Below are 10,174 nucleotides of genomic sequence, written 5' to 3'. Positions count from 1 at the left end.
ATCGGTTTATATGTGTATGGTATAAAAGCGTAAAATCTTATCTAACAGACATAACACTGATTCATCCCCCTCTCTCAGTGTTCTTGGATCCCAAAACTTGGTATCAGAGCTTGGTACCTCAGAGGAAGTTTAACAGCTTGAGCAAGATCTTGAAACCAAATTCTTTAGGCATGGCTATGGAAAAGCAACTTGAGATGGCTCTTGAGGATTATGATGCTGAAATGATGAAGAACTTGAAACTACAAGATGAACTAAATTTTGCAAATGAGTTCATTATTGTCCTACAAGAAAGGTTATCATCAGCTCAAGCTAGAAGGAAGGAACTTTTTCAAAAACAAGATTATGATAATGCACTCAAGGAACAATGTTAGAAGCTGAGTCAAGCAAACATGCTCATGAAAAATGAAATGCAAGACCCGACTATGAGGATGTATAAGGATATTGAGGACAAAAAGAAGAAAGAAGAAAATCTTGCTACATCTCTAAAGAACAAATTTGAGGAATGTGATAAATTGGCTCATGAGAATGATATGTTGAAAACTAGTTTGGTGCAATCCTGAAATAATGAACAAGAACTTGAAAGACAAGTAATATCTCTGAGAGATGATCTGACTACTACAAGTGAGTACAAAGAAAAGTTTAGGATCAGTGTTGCACAATTGGATAACTTACTGAAAAGACAAAGGCAAAGTGATGATTCTAGAGGACTTGGATTTGTACAAGGTGAAAGCTCTGGTACTGCAGATTAGACAACTGGTGTGCAGAACTCATCAGAAAAGAGGAATCCGGTAAGGCAATCTAATGCTTTTAAATTCAATGGTAGATGTTTTGTTTGCAATAAATTTGGCCATATGGCTAAATAATGTAGAAATAGAGCAAATCAAAACTACAATTTTGTTCTCGATCAATGCACAAATTGCAAGAAATATGGTCATAAGTCAGACGACTGTAGAATGAATGTTAAATTTTATGCATGTGGAAAGTTTGGACATTTGGCTAATCATTGTAGGTCAAGGAATGATACCAGATATGTCAAAGCAATTTAGAAGAACAATGTTACATGTTATGCATGCAACAAAATAGGTCATATTGCTAAGTACTATAGAAGCAAGGCTCAACCGGTTAGCAAAAATCAAATAAATGAGAAAGGAAAGAAGAAGGTAGATGAAATACAACAAGATCATACCAAGAGATGAGTTAGAAAATTTGAGGAACCAAGTGGAGATGCAACAACAACGGTAGAATAGGGCATTCCTCCACCGACAGGAAATTCCACCAGTAACTGAGGCATAAGCCTTAGGGGTTGGCAAACTCATAGCAAATATTGCATATTCCCCCAGAGGAGATCTAAGGAGATCTGAAAGAGACTTGGAGAGTTGTGTTCATCATTGATGAAGGTTCACCCGACACAAGACTGTGAAACCGACATCCGATAGGGTAGTTCACGAAGCATTTATGACAGAGAAAGATTAGGGTTTTTTCGCTGATAAAAGGGGAAAGTGGATTCATTTTCACTCACCCAACATTCAAGAATCCAGAGCAAAGAAAAGGTGAATTTCAAGCGAATTAAGAGTGTGCAAAAGCATTCTATAAGGATTTCGAGCAGAAGCTCTCAATCTTCCAACTAGTGTTCACTTTCAGGTATTCTTCAAAATGACATCTAGATCTTTAGCTCCTACTTTCATTGCAAATCCCACCATTGTCAATGTTAAGGATAGGCTGAGACCCATCTTTAAGGAGGTTCCCCTAATAGCTAAGAAAGGAAACTCTATGGGAGCATTTTCTAGGGTTCTTGATGGTGTGATGTATGTTGAAGACATAAGGGAATACATTCACTGCACCTTGGAGGATATAGGCATAGAGGAGATAAAAAGCATGTATCAATCTGTGATATTGGACAACTCCAGAACCATCAAGCCGGAATACAAGGCCATTGAGGATCTAGGGTTAACCAGTATCCTATACATATTGGAATTCAAAGATGTGATCATTAGATACGTTCTAAGAAGGGTTCACAACAAGTTTATCTAGCTGGATCGACCTTACATGATCTCCAAGGAGGCTATTCAAGCAGTCGCCGACTTACCCAAGGTCGGACAAGAACCTGGCAAGAAGATCTCTAACATAGAGGTTGAGAAACTCATCGGTGCAACTCATGACAACAGATCAATGAGGATCAACACAATCATCGACACTGATGTGAAATTTGAAAGCATGATAATAGGTTATAAGGTAACTTAATCTAGCCGATTGAATTCTATTGCTAGTTCTTGCATTTATGCTGCATATTAGATGCTGAGGAATCATGCAAAATATGATTTATGTGAATGGTTGAGGAGTGAATTGATGTTAAATCTTGGAAAGATCAAGGGAGTTAAGAAAGGAAATTTTAGATATGGAAATCTCATTGTTTGTCTAATGCTTTAATTCATGAATGAGCTACCTGGTCTAGGAAAGAAGCATTGGGCTCATGACATACCAGTAGGCATGTAGATCAGGGAAGCAATCACCAGTTTTGATACCGACAGATATGAGAAACTTTAGGGTTATTTCAAAACATTTCAGGAAAACATGAGGCAGAGGGAGAGATTATCCAAGAACACTGTGGAGAAATAATCCATTGATATATGTTTCATGGTGAAGACCGATGAAACCCTCATGGAGGCAGTAGAAATAAGGACCATTTGGGTCATAGAGCTTGGATATGAGGTGGATGATAGCATTCTGGACCTCTATGCAAAAATGTTGCTAGATGCCCCATTGGATGACAAGACCAAACACTTTGGCACAATAGAAGAGAGGGCCCTTGAAATCAAAACTCGCTTTAACAGGAAGAGAAGGGAGAAGAAAATAGAAAAGATGTCTACTTTTGTGTAGAATGTCATTCACATAATAGATGCTGAAATGGGTCCTAGATCTAAACCGGTAGGGTAGGAGAACCGACAATGGCTAGTACTCCATAAGTGAAGAAGCCTGAAGCTTACATTTCTACCATCACTTCTGATTTTGATCTAGAGGACAATGAACCTCTAGCTTTCAGAAGGGTACAAAGGAAGAAAGTAGAGCATCCACCAGTAGAGTAGGAAAAGGTGGAGCCAAGGAGGAAACTTGTTAGAAAGGTAACAAAACCTATTGCTCCCCCACCTCTAGCAAGGAAGACTACACAAAAGAGAAAAATAGTTACATCTACTTCGACAACCCCCAACAAAAAGAAGAAGAGTGATGATACTGAGTCCGATAAGGCAAAAATGAGTTGTGCTGAATTAATTGATGAAATTATAAAAGATGGAATTTTGAAATATGTATCTATGTATTATGAGAGTTTAGAGGAAAATAAGCAGAATGAGATAGAAGAGGCAAATTTGTTTCATATAGATATTTATAAGAAAGTCTTCGTAGAAATTTTGAAGGAAATACCTCTATCATAGTACAATAAACTAGATGCTAGGAGACTTGATGCAGTCAAGAGGGATAGGGAGATCAAAGAGGTAGAGCTTTTGAGTTTATGTGGTGCTATTAGTAATGATGAAATGAAGAGATATATTGATATTGCTAATAGGACAATGTTTAGTAGCAAACCCTGAAAAATAAGCCTAATGACGGGCAGAGTTAATGAGGTGATAAATGAGACCAGTGAGGGTTGGGAAAAATTATTCTAGATGAATCCAGACTTTCTTACATCTCACGAAGATTTTTTTAAGTCAACAACTTCCACCATTCCAGATAATCAAAAGGGAAAGGTATTTTGGGAAGTTTTGAACCAATTTTGGATATACCGGCAAAAAATAAGGGTGTACAGACACCATCGATAAAGGAGAGTGTATAGTCAATACCGGCAGAAACCATTTTTGAGCAAGGAAATGTACAGGTTATAGGGAATATTGTGGATAATACTCCACCGATAGTAATTGATATTGCACCAAGTGGCAAAGCCACTGGTGCAAAGGAGATTAAGGTAAAAGTAAAGGGAACTGATACTACACCAACATTAGACATTGATTCCTCGGCAAATATTTTGGTAATTGACACTTCTCAAGTTGAGAAGAAATCAATAACTGAGATGAGTCCCACTGAATTAATCATGGTATCCACTCAAAAGATACTAAAGGAGGGATCAACATATAAGGGAATAATTGATCAATCAGTTACAATTTTGCACAGATTAATACCTAATTGCATGATTGAGAATGAAGCAATCCCTTCCGGCAAGCTCAAAACCATAACAGAGCACATATCTAACAATTTTCAATCACTTTAGCAGATATCAGACCGATAGGCATTAGAAAGATTCACTACAGCTAAAAGAGAAGCCTTTGATCAAATCATTGTAATAGAGAAGAAGAAAATTGAAGATAAACTCATTCTTATTGATAATTCTTTAAAAGAGTGTAAAAATATCTATAGGGTTTGTTGTAACATGGAAATTCTTACAACAAATGTAGATAGCAAATTGAAGGAGTTGCATGATAAGATAGCTAACATTGCAAATTCTTTTGATGGATTGACCTCTCTAACAACATCTGTTGATGGTCAAATTTTGTCTCTAGAGAATCATTTTTTTGCTTTGAAAAAAGAGAAAGATAAGATCATTCAGAGAGAAAGATGTCTTAGAGGACTTGTGAGTCCAATAATGGATTCACTGGGTGTACATAAGAGAGAGTGTATGTATATGATTGTTAAACCCACACCGACAGAAGTATCAGAGAAGTAAACAATGGTACACTTAATAAGTGGACAAGTATCCATTTCTGAAACTTTCAAAACCGGTTGGGATACATACCTACAGTTGCTAGATAAGGCTTACCCAAAAATTTTGAAGTTAGTCAAGCTCCGGTAAAATAAACAGTATTTATTCATTCTTTTGTTATGAATTCTTTCAATTATTTCACCAGTCTTTAGCATTGATGCCAAAGGGGGAGTGTATATATGTGAAAAATATCAGACATGAGCACATGGGAAAGATATCAGGATATCAGAAGGAGTGTATCGCTCAGGGGGAGCATATTTCAGTTGGACCGATAGGGAATCCATTTTTCACATGAGTGTTTCCATCAATGCAAAAGGGGGAGATTGTTGGCAATTAGCACTCATTGGATTCATTTTGTTGTCATTGATGGCAACAATATTTGATGGGAGTCATATACCGGCATTAGGAGGCATTCACCGGTAGACACAGACACCGACATCCAACACTTCAGGGAAGCCGACATCAAGGAAGGTTTATTTAGAAAATCATTTTGTAATTATTGTATAAGGCCGACATTGTATAACTTTTTGTATTGTAAGATGACATAAGGCATATTGTTTGTAATGGGTATGTAGGTTAGTGTGTTAGGTCATTATGAAAAAAGTATAGACATCATTAATCATTATGTGAGGATAGAACATGTGGATCATAATAGAATAGGATTGTGGAATGCAAAGATTATTTATATGTGAATGTTGTATCATGCAATAATATGTAAAGGTTTTGTAAGACATTCTTGGAGGGAAGGTGATACCGGTAGTAGTGTTCAGGGTTTATGAATTGGTACAGAGCAGAGCTATAACCGAAACTCTTTTTGGCATAGCAGATTCATTTTCATTGTTTTCCTTCAGAAGAAGCTTGTAGTCAGTGAGACTCTTTAGTGATGAGCAGTGTGCCTTCCTACATGTGCAGGCCCCCTCTTTATGTAATATCTTTCATATGGCCAGTGAATTGATATTGTGGGTCACAAATCCCACCATGGTTTTTCCTCTTTGAGGTTTTCCACATATAAATTATGTGTGTTATGGTGTTCATTCATGTGGATGGTTTATTTTCTTCAAGTTATATGTTTATTTATTTACCGGTTTATATGTGTATGGTATAAAAGCATAAAATCTTATCCTACCGACAGAACACTGATTCACCACCCCCCCTCTTAGTGTTCCTGGATCCCAACAATTAGGAGCAAGAGAAATTGTTATCATCTTCTTTTTAGGTAGAAGGGTTTGCCCTCCCGAGAATCCCATAAGGCCAGGTGAGAGGGGAATGACCCAAACGATACTTCTTTAGCCCACTATATAATTTAATACATTAGACGAAATCTGCAATGATCTAGTGACGTGTAACTATACCGATAGTTTTCCCTCAGTATCCACACTTGTGTGAGATGCATAAAAATCCTCTTAAGGACTGAGAATGGGTTTTTAAATGAGTCACTACCACAATTGTAGACACTGGGTACCATTCAAGTTCCCCCACTAGACACCTTAGAGTAGTGGCCCTGTGGTGTCCCTCCTAGACTCATATTTTGATTTATGCTTTGATAGAATTATCTAGACTTATGATGATATTTTGATGGTGATTATGGATTTATTCCTATGCAGTAGATATTTATGATGGTATATGGACATGTGCTATATTGATCACTTTTGATGATCTATGTGATGGATGATATGTTATGATTATTTGATGGATTGTATTTCTTGATGGACTTATATGTATTTGAGATTGTTATTTGATTTATATGATTTCATGATATATGATGATGATACTAACCCTACTTTATGATGATGATTTTATAAGACGTGTTTGTATTGGGTGATTATCTTCATGAAAAGGATGATGCCTTATCACTCATCGTGAGCATGATAAGCTATTGCAATTCTCTTCCACTTGCCTATTAGTATGATATTGTATTTATGTTATTTTATGTTTGTTGGTGGATGGAGGATTGCAGGCACTGGACATCGACTCCACTTGGTCTCACAGGTCTGAGCATGTCCTAATCCCAATAACAGTTGTTGGAGATGACTTGGTTTTCCCTCACCTACTCATGGTCTAGTATGCTCACCTTGTCAGTCTTGTCGAGCATAAGTGTAGTCCAGTCTTGAGTCGGTATCTTGTTCTATCTATGTGCGGTTGGTTATGTGTGTATGTATGATTTATCATTGATTGGATTAATTATCCTATGGTTGGATAATGTTTATTTAATTAAATTAATTAATGTTGAGTAATAGTTAATAAATTTATAATTAATCAATTAATTAATAGACATTTGATGTATTATTATTGAATTTATTAATGTTTGATTTATTAATTAATTGGTTTTATTTTGGATTTAATTGATTGTTATTTATTTAATTGATTTATTGACTTGTTTTATTTAATTAATTTTATCCTTTTGATTTTATTTATTGTTAATTGATTTATTTAATTTATTTTAGTTATAGTTGTAAAATTGTTTTTTTATTATTAATATAAAATATGTAAAACCTATTTTTATTTCTACACCCCTAAAAATAGTATAATATTACTACTTTGCTTTTTATTATGCATGGGGTGGGGTAAAATAAAATATAATATATTCTACCTACTCTATTTGGTAATTGGGTGAATTTAAATTTGTTAGTAGCAAATATAATAAAATATTCTTATCTTGGAACTATACACAGTAGGTAAGAAATATTATTTTTATGGATTATTTTGATTGGTCAAGAGTTTTGGCTTGGGAAATATTTTTATTTGGCTTACTGTAGCTGTTTGGGGATTGCTAGCCGATGCTATTTTGGATTTTGGATTTGTGTTTCTAGTTTGGATTGAAGATTTTGGAGTGGTTTTGGATTCAACATTTCTTCCTCTTTGATTTTACTCTTTTGGATTGCGATTTGAAGGTCAGTGGATTTTTAATTTTTACATTTATGTTTCAAAGATTGTTTTCTCCATGAGAGAATTTGTTTGCCATGTTTGCAACTTAAACATTGTATGGGGATTACTCTATTTTGGTTTAGATTTGGGGATGGTTAGATTTGTAGGGAAAGATAGATGGAATCCCCTTCTGTGAATTATCACTGTGGATTTTCTCTACAAATTTCTCTTTTAGTGTGTTTCTCAAAATGTTTTATTCCTGTAATGTTGTTAAAATGTATTGTCTGAGATAGATGAATGATTCGGGGAAAGAAAGAATGCAGTTTGATTCTTAGGCAATAATAATGAATGAATAGGAGGGAAAAGAATACAAATTTGAATTACTTGTTGCAGGAATTTTTGAGTTGTTGATCCATGTAATCGATAATGGATCTCATGCATATGTATTTGATATTTCCTGTATGTTTAAAGTTTTTTCTTGGTGGCATTGGATATTTGTTTGAGTATTTCTCCTCTTGAGAACTCCTTGATGTGGTAGGAGCTATTTTTCCTTGGTTTGAGTGTGTTGGTAGCATTGTAAGAGCTCATGAAGCTCACAGTGAGTGTCCATGTCATGTTTTAGACATTTTTAGTCTTGTTGTTAGAGTATTTGAGTGTTTGGTATTGTTTTGGTTTAGTTATTTTGTCCTATGTAGAGATAGGATTCTCTCCTTTTCTCTTTAATCCCAAAATGCAGTTTTAGCCAAATTGCTTATCCATTGAGTTGCAAACTCATTCTTGTGAGTTTCATTTGATATGTAAACCATGTGTACACCCTTTTTGATTCTTATCCAGCCTCTTGATCATGTCCTTGAGGCCATTTTTGCCTCCTCAGTTGATTTGGGCAGTGACTTAATCATCGAGACCTCTTAAAGTTATGATTTTGCATGTTGAAACCAACGCACCATCAAAACTACCAAAAATGCCACCATATCAACCAAGAAAACCCCCCTATCAACCAGGGACACCACTATACATACCATGAATGCCATATTTTATACCCCGAGTGCTGGCAAACTGACTAAGAGAGCTAACCTATAGGCTGAGAAAGTTGACCTAGAAGCCCAAAATGCTTCAATCAGTGAACCCAAAATGCTATACATGTTGGCCATTTGGAGGAATTGATTATGTGTTGCATTTATTTTTTTTGTCATTGTTGGCAACACCAACTATTTTGGTTGCTTTACCGACACCCTTTTGGTCCTGTTAGGTTGTTTGGTTTCTGGTTGGATTAGATCTGGTATGCTCCAGTATGATTGGGATATGGAATCAACATATTCATGCTACTTAGATTCATGTTCAGCCAGTTGGTCTTGTTCTGGTGATCAGATGCTATCCTGTATGCTAGAAAACTTGTCATGTTGTTCTGGTGAGGGTTTCACCGATAGAGCTTTATTGAAGATCTTTGATGAAATGCTTAAGTGGTGTTGGTGTGGATTTTAATGGAGATTCAAGATTCTGATGGTGATCATGTTTGAGACTTGGTTGATTGAGATAATTTCCTTAGCATGTATGGACCTAAATTAGGTCCTGGTTTATCTAGGTTATGGACCGGCTTAATGTAACGTATGGATTGGAGTTCTTGATATGTTTTCAGGATGTCTTATGGGTTGAATATTATTTGTTTGGTCTCTGGCCGACATATTTTGTAATTATGTAATTTTTTTATTGTCTGGTGGCTGGCCTTATTTTTTTTGGTTGAGAGTTTGTATATATGTGATGTAAGATCTCATTGTAGATCAAAAAAAAAAGGACATGTATATATAATGAGTGAATAATGTAATAATCATTTAGGCAGAGGATTTGGTCGATCATTGTGTTGGTATTTTGGTATGGTTTTGTCATTGATGTCAACACCTACTAAAACTCTAGCACTTTGGAGATCCAACAACATTCACCGACAAGTGACTTTTGCACAATCACCGGTATATGGTACACCGACAGGATATAATGATCACTGACATTTGGAATGGCATGAAAAACACTTGGAAATGTCGAAGGCATCATTTGGACATCTTATCTTGGAGAATTGTTTATTGGCATATTCGTATTTGCATATTTGCTGTTATCGGCAAATAGGTCCAAGTTATACACCGTCAGGTTTATCTTTTCCATATCAGCATGACACGCTATGGAGATGATTAATTATTGTTGTAAATGCATTAAGCCGACATGTTGAATCGGTTATTGCATCAGATATTGTATTTTTTTAAAAATGTTTTTATTGTAATATCTTGTAGAGTTGACCTACTAAAATTGGTCTTAGGTTATGGTATAAATGTAAGATGTTATTTGTAAGATCGGATGAGGAATGCAAAAAGGAATTATAAGAAGGTATATGCAAGATTAAGCAAAGCTATACACGCAGACATCATTTGAAGGTGAAGCTAGGTTTTTGTGAAAGCATATCAGATTTACACTGGTACTGAATCCAGCATATGAAGATGCTATTTTGAGCAGTACATTCTTATTGGATTTAACCATCCAATTGTAGTCAATGTGACTCCCATTTATGTTTGAGCA

Source organism: Cryptomeria japonica, chromosome 9, assembly GCF_030272615.1.
Source record: "Cryptomeria japonica chromosome 9, Sugi_1.0, whole genome shotgun sequence".
NCBI lineage: Eukaryota > Viridiplantae > Streptophyta > Pinopsida > Cupressales > Cupressaceae > Cryptomeria > Cryptomeria japonica.
The sequence above is the reverse complement of the archived record's forward strand: the minus strand, read 5'-3'. Positions refer to the sequence as shown.